We start from the raw sequence: 23,378 nt of genomic DNA, 5'->3' as shown, positions 1-23,378 counted from the left end.
TTGGGACAAGATTAAGACCCCTAAAATTCCTATGGAAATTCTGGCAGAGATTAATAACCTGATTAACGTAGATGAGATTCTTGCAGCAATTAAGGCAACCAAAACAAATAAGGCAGCAGGCCCAGATTGCCTTCCCATTGAATTTTATAGGATTCTTCAACCACAAATTGTCCCATCTCTCAAGAAGCTGTTTAATTTTTATTTTATTAAGAATAATAAATGTTCAGCATATTTTGCAGCTGCAGTAATATCTCTAATCCCCAAAAAAACAAAGATTTAGAACTTCCAGAATCATATAGGCCTATCTCTGTACTAAAGACGGACTACAAGCTTTTAACATTTATCTTAGCAAAAAGATTAAAGCCTCATTTAGGCCTAATAATTCACGAAAATCAGTCAGGTTTCATGGCCGGGAGAAATCCCGCCAAGAATATGCGAAAGGTTATGACACTATTAGATTTCTTTTGGAACACATTTAGAACATCAAGACACAGAGACATGGTGGACTTAGCCTTATTAACAGTTGACGCAGAGAAGTGTTTGATCGTATCTCTTGGAAACATTTATTCTTTTCCTTTATTCGTTTAATATATTGCGCCCCAATCTCATTGTTACTTATTAATGGTGAGATTTCACAACGTTTGGTGCTACAAAGGGGTACACGTCAGGGCTGCCCACTATCTCCATTGTTGTTCAACATATCATTGGAACCACTGGCGATTTTGCTTTGCCAACAATTGGATGGGATCCGTATCAGAGATCAAAAACTGGTATTATTAATGTATGCAGATGATATACTTTTGTGTCTGAGTAACATAAAGAGAAGTCTTTCTCTTTTATTAGTTATGATCGAAATTTTTGGTGCAATCTCCGGTTACAAAATTAATTTAGCCAAGTCTGAACTATTATGGTTAAATAAAAAAGATAAATGTATTAAACATCCATTGAGTGAAACTTCACAGATAACCTATCTTGGCATTAAGCTAAGTGCGAATCCGGACGAATGGTATAAGCTGAATTTTAGCAAGTGCTTGTTAGAATGTAGGGAAAAAATGGAATGCTGGAAAAATCTCCCCATCTCACTAACAGCTAGGGTTATGCTTATAAAACTATTCTCTTTCCAAAGTTATTCTATCTCATACAAACTATTCCAATTCCTATTCATAATGCGGACATAAGTAAATATAACAAGGCATGTTCTAAATTGGAAAGGCGCTAGAGCCCATATTTCAGTGTCTCGCCTCATGAATAATAAAGAAGTGGCTGGTCTTACCCTCCCTAATATACAATTTTATAGTTTGGCGGCACGTGTAAAGGTTGCGGTTGACTGGCTAACAGAACAAGAACAGGTCTCTGCAGTGGCCTGGGAAGCCTCCCTGGTAGCACCTTTCCGTTTGGATGCTATCTTACACTGCCCAATGACTGCCCTCCCATCGACGCTCTTTTCACTTATAACTTTTAGATATATTATTTTAGCGTGGCAAATATTTTGGGGGCTTACGGGTTGCTCGCCCTATGTCTCCAAATATTTACCTATCATAGGGTTTGACAGATCCTGGTTTGACAGATGAAGTTTTCAGACTATGGTCCTCTAAGGGGATGGTTTTTGTTATTCAAATTCTGGACTCAGACCTTGTTCCGTTAACTTTTTCTGAATTAACTAACCAATTTGGGTTCTCGAATAAAGATTTTTATGCGTATTTACAGCTAAGACATTTCATACTTGAACTAAAGCAAAAGTATGGGATGGAGTGGTCACTTCAGGAGTTACAATCTAAGATTAACATTTTTCAAAAGGGCTTATACTCTATAGCTCCGTTCTATTTTCTTTTCAACCAAGGGCCTTCTGCTGAACAAAGGGAATAAATAGTCGCAAAATGGACCAAGTTTTTTCCAGAGATAGATAGTAATGTTATAAAAAAGTTGGATTTTGACTACATGGAGAGAGTCGCAGATCAAGATATCCTTTATGACGTATTTAACCCCGGCAAGATTATCTAGCTGGTATAAGACAAAGAATGTATGTGCCAAATGCAGTTCTTCCAAGGCAGACCTTTTACATTGTTTCTGGGCCTGCCCAAAGATTGGTCAATTTTGGTCTAAAGTAATACATTGGATGAATGTGATTCTTAAATTAGAATATCACATACAGCCGATGAAAATATTTTTTTAGTGAAACCACAGGTAACCTTGCGAAATTCCAAATTAATTAATTTGATTCTATTTCTTGGCCGCAACATAATACTGAGATCTTGGAAAGCTAAAACAGTGCCTAGCCTGAAAGGGCTTAAAAATGCCTTAACTGCACAATATACACTTGAACAATGTAATCTTCAAAATTCTACCGATGCTCGGTTAGCGTTGTTTTTTAAACAATGGAACATTTTCAGTTGAGACTCAAGTTGTCTTAGTCAAACCTTTTAGGGATACTGCTTATGTCCAATTACAGGTATTGGCCGGTCACTTTCCCAGTGTTTGGCTTAATAATAGCTGTCAGGTGGCGAGTAGAGTGTGGAGGAGGAGTGTTCGGTAGTTTTTTTTTTATTATTTATTTGTTTTATTTAATTATGAGAAAGGTAATATTTAGGAAACCGTCTTGATTTTGTGTTTCAACAATATAGTATGAGGTTATATCTGTGTGGGAAGTTAAATACTATATAATATATAATAGATAAAATTGCAACAGGTTTGTGTGTTATAAGATCAAAAGCTGAATGATTCGTTAGAGTCAAAAATTCAATCATTTGTTTTGTATTGGAGATATATGCTTGTATAGTAAAGAGCTGTATTCTATTTATTTTTTTTTCCCCTCTGTCGCTGTAACAATGTATAAAAAAGAAAAAAAATGCACAGCATAAATTACAAAATATAGGATGTGCAAAAGATACATAGAAATTTGTACTTATAAAATGTGATTTTATATATATAATGTGAGTGTGTTATGGGTAAAGTCAGATATTGGGTAATCCTAGGATTACCCGGGTAAAACGGACATTACCCAAGCGGCTGTGGGTTAGGCCTAGAATAAGATAATAAATACCGTCCAAGTGCATGCGCTTCACCGAGTCACCGAGTCACTGCATCAAACATATATACGATGCACTGTAATTCCATCATCTTCTTTTTTGCGTCTGCCTGGGGAATTCACAGGGGATGAAACCCCCATTTGTAAACCTTATTCCTGAAGGTTCACTTGGGGTGGATGCCAGAGGATCATCGGGACACCCCCTTAAAGCCCCCAGGCGGAGGCAAAAAAAATAGTGTAGATGGGGGAATTGCTGTATATTGGGCTTTAACCACAGCCGCTTGGGTAATGTCCGTTTTACACAGGTAATCATAGGATTACCCAATATCTGACTTTACCCATAACATATAAATATATAAAATTATTAATTTGTTCACAAACTTTGGGTTTCGCACTAACATTATTTACATATCGCTTGTGCAATTATGACACAAATGACTGTAAGAGTTGCTCTGGGATCCCCTTTGTTTTGAAATATCAGACATGCATTGATTTGCCATTGTTTTTTGGGATTAGAAGGCTGCGAATTGCAGCTGCAGACCACACTTCCAGTCCTTTTCCCTAGTGCAGCTCCTTAGCCGTCCCTTTCCTTTCCACTGTTCCCTCTAAGGTGTGCACACGCACACAGTTTTCAGAGGGAGCGCACATAGCTTTTAATAGGACGCACAATACGGTGCAAGCAGGGGTTGTTTTAAAGTTTTTTATTTTTACAATTTTTAAAATGGTCCTGGCTTTGGATACCCGAGGAAGCATTGTAATTTAATTTCACTAAATTGTTTTCTGGTGGGAAATGGTATACCTCTCTCACCTTACACTAAGGGGACTTGACTGACTAAGTGGATTGCAGATGGATAGTGTGGGACTGGGAGCAAGCTGGATCCCACATATGGATTTCTTCCTCTGTCCTCTAGGATAAAACACAAAATTATCATTCTGACATACAAATCCCTCAACTGCACTGCTCCCCCTATATCTCAGACCTTGTCTCCAGATACTTTCCCTCCTGTCCCCTTCGCTCTGCTCACGACCTCCTACTGTCCTCCTCTCTTGTCACCTCATCACACTCCAGTTTACAGGACTTCTCCAGACTGACTCCCATCTTGTGGAACTCTCTGCCTCACTCCACAAGACTCTCTTCTAGTTTAAAAAGCTTCAAGTGCTCCCTAAAGACTCTACTGTTCAGGGATGCATACAACCTATGCTAACCTTTCTTTATATCAGTTTCCTCTCCTCCATTGCTATCCCCTGAACCCCCTTAGCATGTAAGCCTAAGAGTCCAGCTGTTTGTAGATCACCTTCTTAAAGTGAAGGTCAAGTCTGACGTTGTGAATAGCATTTTTCAATATCTTAGCTAAATTCATTATGATGTTCATTCATCAAATTATATGTTAACGCAATAAAAAGTTGTAATTTTAACTTTTTTTAATACGCTCTGTTTCGGCTGTACAATCCGCCCGCCATTGTGCCTTCATTGATTGACATAATTGCGCTCCAATCAATATTTTAACCCTGTGGCGTCCAGCCCCTTTTCACTTTCGCCATCGCCACCTTATGCACATGCGTTTAAGCAAACAGCGCATCATCGGCATGCTCGTTCATGTAACGCGCATGCGTTGTCAGCTCATAATCATTGTTACATTGAATCTACAGCATGGCTTATTAATTTATTGGGCTAACATTGTAATTATTAATTATTTTCATTACCGCGGTCAACAATATTTGCACGATCCAGCAGCATATAATTTTATTTCCAACAATCTATACTACCTTATTACGGCACTTACTGAAACGCATGCGCTATTGACTTGAGGATACGCATGCGCATTTAAACGACATCACTGGTGCACGAGCGTAGTCCAATTCTAACAACCAAAGCTACGTCATAAGAGCAGAATAAGGAAGTGTTGTAGGGGCGGAGCTAAGCGCGATAACGGAGGTATATAAAAAATAAATTTTACATGAAAAGCAATAGTTAGTTATACATATAAAGTCAGCGACTGTAATATATTCAACCTAAGTTTATACATGATGTCTTGAGAATAGCAAAAATTGACCTTCACTTTAAGAGCTGACTACAACAGTGCAACTCTTGGCCGGGCCCTCTACCCATTTGATCCCTATAATTGTTATTTGTACTCCGCCTTTGTTTATAGCGCTGCAGAATCTGTTGGCGCTCTACAAATAACTGATAATAATAATACATTTTAGATGAGGGCATTCAAATCTTTTTTTTTTTTATTTATAAATTTTGAATCAAAACTTCACAGTAAACTACGTATTACTTAATAAATCCAGTAAGTATGAGTCACCTTCTCTGACACTATAGACTTAGTGCAGCATCTTTATAACTGTTAATTTATTGAGGTCATGCTGGCTCCAAAATGTATATTAATTAAACTTTTCAACAAGAATCAGTGTTGGGATGACAAACAATATTCCACTATAGCTCTTATACTTTTTAATGTTCTCTGATGGAATTATAGATTTTAATCCCTCTGCCCTGCATAAAGTAGAATAAGGTATAGGTATTATGACCCCATAGTAAGGGTAATTATAGCATGCAACCCTCATACTGGCCTAGATTTGGAGTTCGGCGGTAGCCGTCAAAACCAGCGTTAGAGGCTCCTAACGCTGGTTTTGGGCGCCCGCTGGTATTTGGAGTCAGTGATTAAAGGGTCTAACGCTCACTTTTCAGCCGCGACTTTTCCATACCGCAGATCCCCTTACGTCAATTGCGTATCCTATCTTTTCAATGGGATCTTCCTAACGCCGGTATTTAGAGTCGTTTCTGAAGTGAGCGTCTGAGCTCTAACGACAAAACTCCAGCCGCCTGAAAAAAGCAGGAGTTAAGAGCTTTCTGGGCTAACGCCTGTTCATAAAGCTCTTAACTACTGTACCCTAAAGTACACTAACACCCATAAACTACCTATGTACCCCTAAACCGAGCTCCCCCCACATCGCCGCCACTCGATTAAAATATTTTAACCCCTAATCTGCCGACCGCCACCTACGTTATACTTATGTACCCCTAATCTGCTGCCCCTAACCCCGCCGACCCCTGTATTACATTTATTAACCCCTAACCTGCCCCCCACAACGTCGCCGCCAGCTACTTAAAATAATTAACCCCTAATCTTCCGACCGCAAAGCGCCGCCACCTACGTTATCCTTATGTACCCCTAATCTGCTGCCCCTAACACCGCCGAACCCTATATTATATTTATTAACCCCTAATCTGCCCCCCTCAACGTCGCCGACACCTGCCTACACTTATTAACCCCTAATCTGCCGAGCGGACCGCACTGCTACTATAATAAAGTTATTAACCCCTAACCCGCCTCACTAACCCTATCATAAATAGTATTAACCCCTAATCTGCCCTCCCTAACATCGCCGACACCTAACTTCAATTATTAACCCCTAATCTGACGACCGGAGCTCATCGCTACTATAATAAATGGATTAACCCCTAAAGCTAAGTCTAACCCTAACACTAACACCCCCCTAACTTAAATATAATTTACATCTAATGAAATAAATTAACTCTTATTAAATAAATGATTCCTATTTAAAGCTAAATACTTACCTGTAAAATAAATCCTAATATAGCTACAATATAAATTATAATTATATTATAGCTATTTTAGGATTAATATTTATTTTACAGGCAACTTTGTAATTATTTTAACCAGGTACAATAGCTATTAAATAGTTAAGAACTATTTAATAGTTACCTAGTTAAAATAATAACAAATTTACCTGTAAAATAAATCCTAACCTAAGATATAATTAAACCTAACACTACCCTATCAATACATTAATTAAATAAACTACCTACAATTACCTACAATTAACCTAACACTACACTATCAATAAATTAATTAAACACAATTCCTACAAATAAATACAATTAAATAAACTAGCTAAAGTACAAAAAATAAAAAAGAACTAAGTTACAAAAAATAAAAAAATATTTACAAACATAAGAAAAATATTACAACAATTTTAAACTAATTACACCTACTCTAAGCCCCCTAATAAAATAACAAAGACCCCCAAAATAAAAAAAATTCCCTACCCTATTCTAAATTAAAAAAGTTACAAGCTCTTTTACCTTACCAGCCCTGAACAGGGCCCTTTGCGGGGCATGCCCCAAGAATTTCAGCTCTTTTGCCTGTAAAAAAAAACATACCATACCCCCCCCCAACATTACAACCCACCACCCACATACCCCTAATCTAACCCAAACCCCCCTTAAAGAAACCTAACACTAAGCCCCTGAAGATCTTCCTACCTTGTCTTCACCATCCAGGTATCACCGATCCGTCCTGGCTCCAACATCTTCATCCAACCCAAGCGGGGGTTGGCGATCCATCATCCGGTGGCTGAAGAGGTCCAGAAGAGGCTCCAAAGTCTTCCTCCTATCCGGCAAGAAGAGGACATCCGGACCGGCAAACATCTTCTCCAAGCGGCATCTTCGATCTTCTTCCATCCGGTGCGGAGCGGGTCCATCTTGAAGCAGGCGACGCGGATCCATCCTCTATCAGCCAATCGGAATTAAGGTAGGAATTTTCTGATTGGCTGATGGAATCAGCCAATCAGAATCAAGTTCAATCCGATTGGCTGATCCAATCAGCCAATCAGATTGAGCTTGCATTCTATTGGCTGATCGGAACGGATGTCCTCTTCTTGCCGGATAGGAGGAAGACTTTGGAGCCTCTTCTGGACCTCTTCAGCCACCGGATGATGGATCGCCAACCCCCGCTTGGGTTGGATGAAGATGTTGGAGCCAGGACGGATCGGTGATACCTGGATGGTGAAGACAAGGTAGGAAGATCTTCAGGGGCTTAGTGTTAGGTTTCTTTAAGGGGGGTTTGGGTTAGATTAGGGGTATGTGGGTGGTGGGTTGTAATGTTGGGGGGGGGGGTATGGTATGTTTTTTTTTACAGGCAAAAGAGCTGAAATTCTTGGGGCATGCCCCGCAAAGGGCCCTGTTCAGGGCTGGTAAGGTAAAAGAGCTTGTAACTTTTTTAATTTAGAATAGGGTAGGGAATTTTTTATTTTGGGGGGCTTTGTTATTTTATTAGGGGGCTTAGAGTAGGTGTAATTAGTTTAAAATTGTTGTAATATTTTTCTTATGTTTGTAAATATTTTTTTATTTTTTGTAACTTAGTTCTTTTTTATTTTTTGTACTCTAGCTAGTTTATTTAATTGTATTTATTTGTAGGAATTGTGTTTAATTAATTTATTGATAGTGTAGTGTTAGGTTAATTGTAGGTAATTGTAGGTAGTTTATTTAATTAATGTATTGATAGTGTAGTGTTAGGTTTAATTATATCTTAGGTTAGGATGTATTTTACAGGTAAATTTGTTATTATTTTAACTAGGTAACTATTAAATAGTTCTTAACTATTTAATAGCTATTGTACTTGGTTAAAATAATTACAAAGTTGCCTGTAAAATAAATATTAATCCTAAAATAGCTATAATATAATTATAATTTATATTGTAGCTATATTAGGATTTATTTTACAGGTAAGTATTTAGCTTTAAATAGGAATAAGTTATTTAATAAGAGTTAATTTATTTCGTTATATGTAAATTATATTTAAGTTAGGGGGGGTGTTAGTGTTAGGGTTAGACTTAGCTTTAGGGGTTAATACATTTATTAGAATAGCGGTGAGGTCCGCTCGGCAGATTAGGGGTTAATAATTGAAGGTAGGTGTCGGCGATGTTAGGGAGGGCAGATTAGGGGTTAATACTATTTATGATAGGGTTAGTGAGGCGGATTAGGGGTTAATAACTTTATTATAGTAGCGCTCAGGTCCGCTCGGCAGATTAGGGGTTAATAAGTGTAGGCAAGTGTCGGCGACGTTGAGGGGGGCAGATTAGGGGTTAATAAATATAATCTAGGGGTCGGCGGTGTTAGGGGCAGCAGATTAGGGGTACATAGGGATAACGTAGGTTGCGGCGGTTTACGGAGCGGCAGATTAGGGGTTAAAAAAAATATGCAGGGGTCAGTGATAGCGGGGGCGGCAGAATAGGGGTTAATAAGTGTAAGGTTAGGGGTGTTTAGACTCGGGGTACATGTTAGAGTGTTAGGTGCAGACGTAGGAAGTGTTTCCCCATAGGAAACAATGGGGCTGCGTTAGGAGCTGAACGCTGCTTTTTTGCAGGTGTTAGGTTTTTTTTCAGCTCAAACAGTCCCATTGTTTCCTATGGGAGAATCGTGCACGAGCACGTTTTTGAGGCTGGCCGCGTCCGTAAGCAACTCTGGTATCGAGAGTTGCATTTGCTGTAAAAATGCTCTACGCTCCTTTTTTGGAGCCTAACGCAGCATTTGTTTGAACTCTCGATACCAGAGTTAATTTTATGGTGCGACCAGAAAAAAACCCGCGGAGCGTTAACAGCCCTTCTACCGCCAAACTCCAAATCTAGGCCACTTATTGTTCCCATCACCACAGACATCTAATGCAAAGGTGCTTTTAGAGGTGCTTAGATGCCATAACTATCTGTTAGCTAATCCCCATTATGCATGCTGCTGGTTAGCCAAGTCATTGGCCACACGTATATTCAGAACTAAAAATCTATTTTAGAGCAGTGTGTGTATCTTTGTATGAGAGTCTGTTTGTGTTTGTGTGTGTATATGTGTGTGTATCTGTGAATGTGCATGTGTGTATGTACTTTTGTATTTCTCTTTGGATTTGTGTGTGTCTGTGTGAGAGTGTAACTCTGTGTGTGCGCATGTGAGAGCATGTATATGTGTGTGTGTGTGTGTGTGAGAGAGTGTATCTGTGTGTGTGAGAAAGAGTGTGTGTGTGAGAGATTGTTACTGTTTGTATGTGTGTGAGAAAGAGTATCTGTGTGTGTGTTAAGAGTGTATCTGTGTGTGTGTTTGAGAGTTTATCTATGTGTGTGAGTGTATTTGTTTGTGAGTGTATTTGTGTATCTGTGAGAGAGTGAATTTGTGTGACAAAGTGTATTTATGCATGTGAGAGAGTGTATTTGTGTGTATGAGAGAGCAGTGGCGTAGCGTGGGTTGTCAGTGCCCAGGGCAAGGCAAGTATTGCGCCCCCCCCAACCCCATTTTAGATATGCTGCTTCTTCTTACATTTGGGAGAAACCAAGCAAAGACCCAAGCCTGGTAGATCACATAAAGCAAGGGACACTGTCTCCTCTCCCACAAAATGCTCCCTTAACCATCTTTACTGGATAACTAACAGTTATTGCTGATGATACCCATATCCCCAAAATATGTCCCTTGTCATAAGCAGCTGCTAATCAGTAGCGCCTTACAAACAAAGCCATGAAAATAATATATTGGCAATACAAGAGGCAGTGGGTGAAGCCTGCAAGCATTATGTGCTACCCCCCTGTGATCAAACCCTGTCTGCAGCTCTCCAGAGCTGGGCAAATATATACAATATTAAATTTTAAGATTTATTCTCGTTTTACACATGGGGGAAAGCCCCCCTTAACCCCCATCTGGTGGTGACATGTCCTGATCTGTAAAACTTCATGGTACAAATACTGCAGACCACAGGGTGCACCCACCCTCACTTTGCAGCAACCCATATTGTATATGTGGTGCAATAGGTTTTTGGTAAGTCGTTAAAAAGAGGAAAAGGGGACACACAGGTTGGCAGCTGTTACATAAGGTTGTCCCTGCTGGGAAGACTGTCTTTTGGGTGCCAATGACATATAAAAGTGGGGTATATATTCTACCTTAATAAATATAACAATTGTAAGTAATCAATATAAAAGGGGCATGGGACAGACATCCCAGCATTACATACATATATGGGGGGAGGGTGTATGGTATTTAGGGGGGGTGCTGTTAAATTTATTTACTAACACAAATTATAGTTATTTTTTTTACTTTAAATGCAGTAAGGGTGGGTTTAATGTAAATAAAAAAGGCAATGAGCAACCAAACCCTAAAAATCGGTAAAAGTCCACACCTCAGGAGTCCAGCAAGAAATAGATTCAAGATGGTGAATTCATAAGACTTCTTTGATAGGAGACAAACACAGTGAAATGCCTGGTGAGCAGCACAATCCTGGTGCCAGACAGCACACAAATCCCTAAATCTACTTCTGCCCTAGGAAGATCATGAAGGGGAAAAATCAAATACAGGAAACAAGGTCTCATTTTTGTCAACTGTCACAAATATACTTTTTTTGTGCAAGGACAAGATGGTGTAAGTTGTAATCAGAATCCGGTCAAACATGAAAGTATGGTCTCTGATCACCCCACCATCCCACTAACTAGGTAACTGGGGTTAACAGAAAGGCAGAGCCCAGCCATTCTGGCTCTGGGTCCTTTGTTGGAAGGGAACTTACTTGCTGGGTAATAATAGAACCGTAATTAAGCTGCATTTTGCGTGTTGCTAGTATCAGGCAAAAATAGGGCTATAAGTAAGTCTGGTCCTGACACCTTACCTTAGTTGCGGAATCACCACATTCCTGACGGGTCGCAGAACAGAGCTGGGGGCCTGTCAGAATTTTTAGCCTCCCTTCTTCCCTTTGCTAAGTTGAGGCTGGAAGCGCCCCTCAGAATTATGCGCCCGGGGCAACCGCCCCTGTTGCCCCCCCCACGCTACGCCACTGTGAGAGAGTGTATGTGTGTGTATGAAAGAAAGTGTGTCTGTGTGTGTGTGTGAGTGAGAACGTGTCTGTGTGTGTGTGTGTCTGTATCTATGTGTGTGTGAGAGAGGGGCAGTGTGTATGTGTGTGTGTGTGAGAGGGAAGTGTAAATGTCTGTGTGCGAGACAGAGAGAGGGGCAGTGTGTATGTGTGTGTGTGAGAGAGAGAGTGTGTCTCTGTGTGTGTGTGTCTGTATCTATGTGTGTGAGAGAGGGGCAGTGTGTATGTGTGTGTGTGTGAGAGAGGGAAGTGTATATGTTTTTTGTGTGTAAGAGTGTGTGTTAATACTTTTACAATATTTTCACATTTTACTACACTCAAGAATAGTGCACGCACATTTTAGTCACTTAGACAAAAATTGCACAGGTCAAAATTTTTGCGTACACTGCTAGAAAAAAAAAAAGAAAAACAGACAGAACATTGCTCCTATAATTTTTTTCTGTAGCATTGGGTCCTTCCCACTCTGTCTCCTCTCTGCTGCTGGGCCGAACACCTCCCTCCGGCACCAACGTAGAAAATTTGTAAAAAAAGGGTGTAGGAGTTATTTGTAAACAATTTAATACACTCTACTGGGTAAAATAGAATATTGGGAACACATCAAAGGGAAGAACATATTAGAGTGCACTGTCCCTTTAAAGCTAAACTTGATAGCACGTTATTGACAGTAACAAAAGAGGAATACAATTTGGGAATAATTATTTCAGATTATTTTAATTTATGTAAAGAACATAGTGACATTGCAGGTAAGGTAAGCAGGACTCTGGGCTGTATTTAGAAAAAAATCCAGAGCAGATGTTATTTTGTCAGTAGTTGGCCCTATCTTGAATACTGTACACTGTTTTGAAGGCTGTCTTTCTACAAGTTATAAATAAACTATAAGCTGTTCATATAAGGGCGACAAAATAGTACATGGTAAAAAAAAGAAAAAAAAAAGGAAAGACTTCATGAGCTTAAAATGTATACCGCAGAGGAGAACGTGGAGAGGGGATATAGTAGAAATATTCAAGCATATTAAAGGGTCATTAAACATCTGATTTTGTCCTACATTTTATAGAAAGGTCCAAAGCTAATAATTAAGCACTTTATATATCTCTAAATTGTATATCTATTATCTATCCATCTATCTATTTTATTGTCCATCTATCTTATCATTTATCTGCCATCTATCTATTATCTATCTGTCTGTCTGTACGTCCATCTGGCTGTTTGTAGGTCTAACCATCTGTCTGTCTGCTTATCTATCTATCTATCTATCTATCTATCTATCTATCTATCTATCTGTCTATCATCTATCTATCTGACATTAAGCAACTGCTTTTGTTGTACACAAAATGTAACAATTTATATCTCACTAAATCTATCTATCTATCTATCTATCTATCTCTATCTATCTATCTATCTATCTATCTCTATCATTATCTATCTATCTATCTTTATCTATCTATCTATTATCAGTCATCTGTCTATCATCTTTTTGTCTGTCTATCTATTATCTTTGTATCGATTCATTATCTATCCAGCTATCTACTGTATCTTTCTATCGCTCTATTCATTATCTATCTATCTATCATCTATCTATCTATTTACAGTATCTATCTATCTATCATCTGTCATCTGTCTAACGATCTGTCCTTCGGTCATCTATCATCTTTTTATCTGTCTATCTATCTAACTGTCTATCTATCTATCTATCTATCAGCTATCTATGTATCTATTCATTTTCTTAATCTATCTATCGGACATTAAGCAACTGCTTTTGTTGTACACAAAAGGTAATAATTAAACAATTTATTTCTCACTAAATTTTCTATCTATTTATCTATCTATCTTTTATCTATCTATCTATCTATCTATCTATCATCTGTCTATCTATCTATCTATCTATCTATCTATCATCTATCTATCTATCTATCTATCTATCTATCTATCTGTCTTTCTGTCATCTATCATCTTTTTGTCTGTATCTATTATATATCTATATAGCTGTCATCTATCTATTATCTGTTATCTATCTATCTATCTATCTATCTACTGTATCTGTCCTTCTGTCATCTATCATCTTTTTGTCTGTATGTCTATTTATCTATCGATCAGCCTATCCATTATCATCTAGCTATCTGTCTATCCATTATCCATTATCATCTATCTATCTGTCTATCTGTCTATCTGTCTTTCTGTCCCAATGAAACAATATTTTAATCAAATTATTGTATATAACACTATAATCATTAAAACCATTGTTAAGCAGAACATACCACACTGTAATATGCAACCATACTCTACTGACTCCATCTGGTTTTATAGTATTATGGATTTTAGCAAATCAGCTTTTATGTTAAATAATCTTCCTCTTTGTTCACAAAGAGTAGCTTTATGAGATATTTATCCAAAGGAAGACAAGGTTCATTTCAATTTGGTAGATTCCAAGACAGGTCAGTGTATGATTATTTATTTATTTATTTATTTATTTATTTATTTATTTATGTTCACAAAGGAAGTGTGGAAATATGTCTGCTGAAATAAACATCAGAGAATAATTCATTTTTGGGCTAAAATTAGATTATATCACTGATGTGCACGAGACTCATTCTTTTGCATGGGAATCACACCCAGATAGATATATACGTATAATATTCAGCTTAGAAACGAAAACACAAAGTAGCACAGTGACCTTAATGCTTTTATGAATGAGAGATTATATAATTATGCTCAGAAGGACACTACAGGGCACATCAGATGAGTCAGACCATACAAATGTCAATTTATATCAAATATTCAGATCTGCTTGCAATTTCCATAACTGTTATCAGTGGAATAGATTCTTGTAGTTTAACCATTGGCTGCCAAATTTTCACCTTATCAGTGACAAAAATATTAAATCATGATTTATGTTTAAATATTTTTATTGGAATTTTCATAACATATATGCCAAAATAAATAAGGCATTACAGAAAAAATACAACAAAAGAAAAAGTACAAAAAAATATTAGGCATTGGGCCCCCGGATGGGGGAAGGTTGACATTACAACAGCATTCTAATACAACAGTTGCTGCACGTGTATATAAAGATAAAATAAGAAAAAAAAAATCAAAGAAAGGAAAAATAGAACAAACCCATCATCAACACATATCCTTTATATAACAGACTCTTGCCTTTAATTTTATGAAAACTCTTAATAATTGCTTCGCATTGACCAATTGATTTCTCCCACTTGGTCCCATTGTAATTAATATCCCTGAGTACCATTTGGTTCCCAACACTATAAACTAGTGCTTTTACTCTATATGTGCTAGGTGGTAAGTGTGTTATTCATGATCCAATAGAACCAGATTTTCTCAAATGACTCCCTAGTATTCATGATCCATTAAGCGAATTCATACATTCTAAACGTGTTGTTTATCTTATTCCTTATTTCCATCCATGATGGAACCCCCATTTTCCAATGGTAAGCTATAGCTGTCCTAGTGATTGTACACATTATTCTAATGAAAGTGTTTATATGTTTGTTATATTTTCCGTCACCTATGTGTAACAAAGCCTGTGATATGTTGAGCTCTATCTCCTCATCTAGTATCGTGCTAAGTAGTATTGAGAGGGAATGCCAGATCTGTTTGACCCCCTCACACTCCCACCACATATATTTAAAGGTACCTACATTCCCACATCCCCTGTAACATAGGCTTGATTTGGCTAATGACATGTGGGAGGTTATGACTGGTGTAAGATACCAGTGAAATGCTGTTTTAAGGGAATTTTCACGTAGATCTGCGCTAATCAGACCTTTGCTAATCGAGCTACAGTAAATATGTTCTCCCATGTGCGTTTGTCATAAGTGATGTTAATGTCCTCTTCCCACTTAAGCATCAGAGATGACTTTGGGGTATCATTGTTGTCCTGAATAGCTATGTATAAGATTGATATCGTGCGTTTAGGTCTAGATGCAAAGGAGTACATTTTTTCCAGTGCTGTGGGGGGTGGATCCTAGTGTCACCTATATATTTCCGTATGGATGAGGATAGCTGTAGGAATTGAAACCACCTTATCTCTATTGGTGTCAGTTTGTCCTGAATCTGAGTATGTACTCTGTACAGCCCTTTATTGGCCCATTTGTCTATAGTAACATGAAGTTCTCTAGGTAAACATTTTCTAAGTGGGATCATCACTGTTTGTAGAGGTAGTATTTTGTCGTGTGTCGTTATCCATTTCTTAACTTTTCTGGTGGATGCATATGTCGGAGATCTGTATGTAAGTGGACGATCTGTTTGATCACTCCACAAGATGTCATCCACCTGTGGCAGACCCTCTATTTCCGCCTCCACTTTAGGCCAGAGTATATCCCCCTGTCTTCTCCCTATCAGCACTGTTTGGAATATTCTTGCTGCTTTATAATAATCTAACAAGTTTGGGATGCCCACTCCCCCCAGAGTTTTATGATGTGTCAGTGTATTTGATGGAATTCTCGCTTTTTTGCTACCTCTGACATAAGCTATTAGTTCTTTCTGCAGTGTGGACAATTCCAGGGTTGGGATTGGTATGGGCAAAGTTCGAAATAAGTAAAGTAGTCATGGGAAAATGTTCATTTTGACTGTGGAAAGGCGGCCATACCAAGAAAAGGTGTATCTCTTCCATTTCTGGAGGTCTTGTCTTATGGATTTATAGAGTGGTATGTAGTTATATTTATACAATAGATTGAACTGTGCCGTCAGTTGTATCCCCAGGTATTTGAGAGAGTGTTGAAACAGGATTTAAAGGGACAAAAAGGAACAAAAACAAAATTATCTAATTGTTATTACTCTATTTCTTCAACAGAACAAAGTGTTTAACCCCCAAAAAAGAGGTGTAAACCATAAAGGGCTAGAATACGAGTAGATTAACGCGTTCACAGTATTTGATGATTGGCTTTTTGCACGCATTGAGTTTTTCTCGTACTACAAATTGAAAGTAAAAAGTTTGTGCACGAGTGATAACCCGATGCGTGCTAACAGCTGAACTTCGAATATCGCGAGCATGTTAATGTATTCCCCCATAGACTTCAATGGAGAAAAAAGATGTAACATCTTTATTCGTGTGCTAATCCAATCGTGTTTACTCAAGTGCGGTAACCCAACATGAACTATGAAATATCCAAAATGAAAATTTTCTTCCCTGCACATCTCTAATAAATAAATAAATACATATGTACACACATATAAACATATATTCATGCATGCATATACATATTTAGACATGTGTATGTATGTATTTGTTTCTTGACACCCTTTGCATGAGATCTCATGTCTTTGAGCCCTTATAACTTTTTAATGCAACATTTTTTTAAATATTTTTTTATTAGACAGTATTATTATGAGTGTAACTGTACTGTACAATGTAAATGAGATTTTTTGTGCAAGCATAACTAGTGACCAGAGCTCTGAACGTGCGGTAACCGGACGCGCATTAAATTCAATTGTGCTTAACTTGTAATATGTGTGTTACTTCCGATGCTTGCAAAGAGCTGCAATAAACCCCCTATCGCTCTTGAGCACCAGCGCACCACTTGTAATATAGCCCAAAGTCGGCATCAGACTTGGAATGCACTACTGGTCTTGAGCTGAATATAGCCGGTCAACATATTTTGCAGTAGTTAAACACATCATTTGGTTCTAGTAATAATACAATAATACAATGCTCTTATACGTTAGAGCATTTTTATATTGATAAACATATGAAGCAAGAGAGAAACATGCTGAGGTAACCAGTTAGAAAGTTAGGCCCAGGAAAACAGGGTAATTTGTTAAAATGTAACTTATATCTCAACTTGTTAAAAGCATAGGGACAATATCTTACACTGATAAATGAATCACCTAATGCGTTTTGCACTTCGGTATGTGCTTTCTCAAAGGTGCAAAACCTTAATTATTTGTACTTTTTACTGTTAAAACTTGTATATTATCTCCACTTTCACTACCAATTTTACTTGCAACCAAAGTTCAGCTAAAATTTCTACAATAATACAAAGATAGAGAAGCGATTAATCTGGAACAAACAACAACTCAGCACCTTGTTCTTTGGTGGGTCACCACCTGGTATTTGCCTCTTTTTGCCCAATTCTGCCTTTCACAGAGTACAACTTTTCTGAATTATCTAACAAATAAGCTCTCTAAAAGTAGCTAGTAGGGGGCGCTTCCAATAAATGGATAGAAAATCTATATCAATCTTTATCCAACTAATGTGGATAAAACAACAATGCAGATTATGAAATAACAACAAATAATAATAATAATAATAATAATAATAAAATAGTATGATAATAATAATAAAAAAATAAAAGGAGAAAAGAATAGAAAAGCACAATTTTACTGGGAAGGGGCGCCTTATGTGTATATCAGTCGTTGTTACCATCAAAGGTCAAAACAAATGATCATCAAGGTAGGTACTCACATTTGGTAGAAGCACCCTTGTGTGCTTGTTGATGCAGGCTGATAAATTAAAATTGTATCTAATCAACTTCACCCAGCAAAAAGGAACATTTTTTAGATTGATCAGTAGTTGGGAACATAACATGCTGTATATAAACACTCTGCCAGACTTGAGCTTGTATTACAATCACTTTTAATTAAAACAAGTTAAAAAGGCATAGAGTGTATAGGTGCAAACACAGTGCTCCCTTAATGCAATGTGCTTCTCGGCCTTAGTACAAACCGCCGTTTCATCAGGCATATACAAGCAGTGGGCAATAATGGGGCTTAACAGTATTCTGTCGCTTGGTGTTTGTTCACAATTGTTGAAAAAAGTAGGGCATCGTCCAGACAGTCCCAAACTGTGTTTATCCAAAAAAGCTACCTCATTATGCTCCTAATACAAATAAATACAAATTGCTACACAATGGGCCTCTCTGTCCTCCAACCAGAGGCGTAACTAGAAACCACATGGCCCAGGTGCAAGAATCTAAGAAGGGCCCCACCACCTCACCCGCCATTTTTTTTTTAACACAGAAAAAAAATGTGAATCAGATTACATGTCTGCAAAAGGAGGTACCCTGTGCCCACAGTCTGTGAGATGGTCTGACCCCCTATTATTGTATATAGTGACACTGTTTAACCCACCAGTACTGTATATAGTGAGTTAGTGAAAGTCTGTAATCTGCCGGTGAGATGTCTGTACTGTATATAGTGGTACTGTATAGTGACACTGTTTACCCCTCCCCCCATGCTGTAGTAACAGTGTCTGTAATTTGCTGGGGCACCACAAACATACACACACACATACATGCATAAATTCACACACAGTCACATACACATATATACACACACATAAACACCAATGGGTAAAACAGAAAGACTAACCCCTGTAGTATGAGACACTAGTGAAGCATCATGTCACACTCACATGATATCAGTGCAGGCAGTGGGAGGTCAACATTATTTATATAAAAAAATATATATTATTATTTTTTTAAGCTGGGCCCCCACCCTTGGAGGGCCCAGTAGCATTTGTGACCTCTGCACCCCCTGTAGTTTCACCCCTGCCTCCAACAATTCCTCCACTTTGATATTATTCTGTGATCACCATTAGCATTGATTGATTATTTATACTATAATTTCCATAACACTCAGTGTCCACTTTTGGATAATTTTTAATTGATTCTAATTAAGTGTTAAAGTTTATTTAATAAAAGTTATGTTTTATTTTTAGGCTTCACCACTCTACCTAGCAAAAGTGTGTGCCAGAGGATTATATTTCTTTCTTTCTTTCTTTCTTTCTTGTATTTGAATTAATAAAAAATATGCCAGATCTATGTTAAATAGACACGCTACAACCCAATTTCATGCAATAATTATCCATACTGTGATCTGAAGAAGACACATAAAACAGTGTGTAACTCTCTCTCACAGTATGACTTGACTAGACACAAAATTGTTCAAAGGAGGGTAACTTAATAGTACATAGTCTAGGAAATAAAACGTACAAGGAAATACTTTGTGACCTTCATATGCATAGCTCAAGGGAGGTAATGCAGCTGAATCACCTCACCAGCGCATCACCCCCCCCCCCAAATTGTAGCTGGCCAGCCCCAGCTGCTGCAGCCCACCGGGAAATTTCCCAGTGCCCTGGCAGGCCAATCTAGCCTTGCTTCCAATCCTAAGAAAAATTCAGTTATTTTACAGGAAATGGGGCAAATACATAATCAAACTGTATTGCTAATATTGCAAATATTTTTTTGTTTATATTACATCTTTAAAGTGTTTACTGACCCTTTATCGGTTGTGTTTTGCCTGAATAGATATTCATTTTTACCCATTACTGACTAAAGACATGACTTGCAAAATTTCTATGACTTCTGCTTAACCACAAAACATAAAACAAATTGGGACATAAAACCAGTTGGGACATAAAACAATGGGATAGAGACAAAATATAATAATATGTACTTTAACTACTTTACCTGCAAATGTATACTGCAGTGCCTTGCCATTAACCCTTTAATTTAAGTTTCCGAATTGTAAAGCTCTAACTCCCCCACACATTTCTTTCTATGGCTGTATCTATATCTACTGTTGCTTTGGTAGAAGGCAAAAGTGAATAGGGATTATCTGCTGGAGCATGCCTAGAAGCTGTGAACTGAATTTAAATACAATGCCTGTGTCTAAACACCGATAAGGGGGGTGGAGCACAGTGCTCCAGACAGCTTAGCTATGTAATTCATTTTGCTTACTTTCGAAAATGATTTTAAAATACTTGGCAGCAATTTTGAAACAATTTTTTTATGCAAACTATTTTTTATTAATGAGCCCTTTAAAGGATATGCACAGATCTCAACCTGTTTTATGGCTCTTTAAGGGCTAGATTACAAGTGGAGCGCATATTTTCCTATTTTTTTCCTATTTTTACCATAGCACGCCCAATTTCTCTTGTATTACAGGTCGCAAGTAAAACTTTTGCACTCTATCAGTCAAACTGTGTTTATCCAAAAAAGCTACCTCATTATGCTCCTAATACAAATAACTACCATAAACCAAAATTATATCCCAAACAGTTGCTCAGACAGGCGTTCGCCACTGCTTGTGGGTTTCACAAAATCATAGCTTTACTTATGATAGTGAACTTCTTGAAATAGTCGCTGAGTGCTACACAATGGGCCTCTCTGTCCTCCAACCAGAGGCGTAACTAGAAACAACAGGGCCCAGGTGCAAGAATCTAAGAAGGGCCCCCCCCCCCCCAAAAAAAGTGAATTTGATACATACCTTTTTTTTTGTTTTTTTTTGTTTTACATTTAACACAGAAAAAATATGTGAATCAGATTACATGTCTGCAAAAAGAGGTACCCTGTGCCCACAGTCTGTGAGATGGTCTGACCCCCTATTATTGTATATAGTGACACTGTTTAACCCACCAGTACTGTATATAGGGAGTCAGTGAAAGTCTGTAATCTGCCGGTGAGATGTCTGGCCTGACCCTACCCGTCCCAGTACTTTATAAAGTTACCACAGTAGTCTGTGACATAGTCCAGCCACCCCATACTTTATATAGTGGTACTGTATAGTGACACTGTTTACCCCTCCCCCCATGCTGTAGTAACAATGTCTGTAATTTGCTGGGGTACCACAAACATACAACCACACAAACATGCATAAATTCACACACAGTCACATACATACACACACACACACACATAAACACCAATGGGTAAAACAGAAAGACTAACCCCTGTAGTCAGAGACACTAGTGAAGCATCATGTCACACTCACATGATATCAGTACAGGCAGTGGGAGGGCAACATTTTTTATAAAAATAAATAAATATTATTATTACCATTGCACCCCCTGTAGTTTCACCCCTGCATCCAACAATTCCTCCACTTTGATATTATTCTATGATCAACATTAGCATTGATGATTATTTATACTATATTTTCCATAACACTCAGTGTCCACTTTTGGATAATTTTTAATTGATTCTAATTAAGTGTTAAAGTTTATTTAATAAAAGTTATGTTTTATTTTTAGGCTTCACCACTCTACCTAGCAAAAGTGTGTGCCAGAGGATTATATTTCTTTCTTTCTTTCTTTCTTTCTTTCTTTCTTTTTTTTATTTGAATTAATAAAAAATATGCCAGATCTATGTTAAATAGACCCGCTACAACCCAATTCCATGCAATAATTATCCATACTGTGATCTGAAGAAGACACATAAAACAGTGTGTAACTCTCTCTCACATTATGACTGGACTAGACACAAAATTGTTCAAAGGAGGGTAACTTAATAGTACATAGTCTATTAAATAAAACGTACAAGGAAATACTTTGTGACCTTAATATGCATAGCTAAAAGGAGGTAATACAGCTGAATCACCTCACCAGCGCATCACCCCCCCCCCCCAAATTGTAGCTGGCCAGCCCCAGCTGCTGCAGCCCACCGGGAAATTTCCCAGTGCTCTGGCAGGTAAATCCAGCCTTGCTTCCAATCCTAAGAACTGGACAAAAAAAATTCAGAGTTATTTTACAGGAAATGGGGCAAATACATAATAAAACTGTATTGCTAATATTGCAAATATTTTTTTGTTTATATTACATCTTTAAAGTGTTTACTGACCCTTTATCGGTTGTGTTTTGCCTGAATAGATATTCATTTTTACCCATTACTGACTAAAGACATGACTTGCAAAATTTCTATGACTTCTGCTTAACCACATAACATAAAACAAGTTGGGACATAAAACAAGTTGGGATAGAGACAAAATATAATATGTACTTTAACTACTTTACCTGCAAATTTATACTGCAGTGCCTTGCCATTAACCCTTTAATTTAAGTTTCCGAATTGTAAAGCTCTAACTCTCCCACACATTTCCTTCTATGGCTGTATCTATATCTATTGTTGCTTTGGTAGAAGGCAAAAGTGAATAGGGATTATCTGCTGGAGCAGGCCTAGAAGCTGTGAACTGAATTGAAATACAATGCCTGTGTCTAAACACCGATAAGGGGGGTGGAGCACAGTGCTCCAGACAGCTTAGCTATGTAATTCATTCTGCTTACTTTCGAAAATGATTTTAAAATACTTGGCAGCAATTTTGAAACAATTTTTTTATGCAAACTATTTTTTATTAATGAGCCCTTTAAAGGATATGCACAGATCTCAACCTGTTTTATAGCACTTTAACGGCTAGATTACAAGTGGAGCGGATATTTTCCTATTTTTTTCCTATTTTTACCATAGCACGCCCAATTGCGCATGTATTACAGGTCGCAAGTAAAACTTTTGCACTCTATCAGTCAAACTGTGTTTATCCAAAAAAGCTACCTCATTATGCTGGTTTATCTACAATAAACCAAAATTATATCCCAAACAGTTGCTCAGACAGGCGTTCACCACTGCTTGTGGGTTTCACAAAATCATAGCTTTACTTATGATAGTGAACTTCTTGAAATAGTCGCTGAGTGCTACACAATGGTTCTCTCTGTCCTCCAACCAGAGGCGTAACTAGAAACCACAGGGCCCAGGTGCAAGAATCTAAGAAGGGCCCCCCCCCCAAAAAAAAAAATGAATTTGATACATACCTTTTTTTTTTTTACATTTAACACAGAAAAAAAATGTGAATCAGATTACATGTCTGCAAAAGGAGGTACCCTGTGCCCACAGTCTGTGAGATGATCTGACCCCCTATTATTGTATATAGTGACACTGTTTAACCCACCAGTACTGTATATAGTGAGTCAGTGAAAGTCT

This window comes from Bombina bombina, chromosome 7, assembly GCF_027579735.1.
Source record: "Bombina bombina isolate aBomBom1 chromosome 7, aBomBom1.pri, whole genome shotgun sequence".
NCBI classification, from domain to species: domain Eukaryota; kingdom Metazoa; phylum Chordata; class Amphibia; order Anura; family Bombinatoridae; genus Bombina; species Bombina bombina.
Note: the sequence above shows the minus strand (reverse complement) of the source record.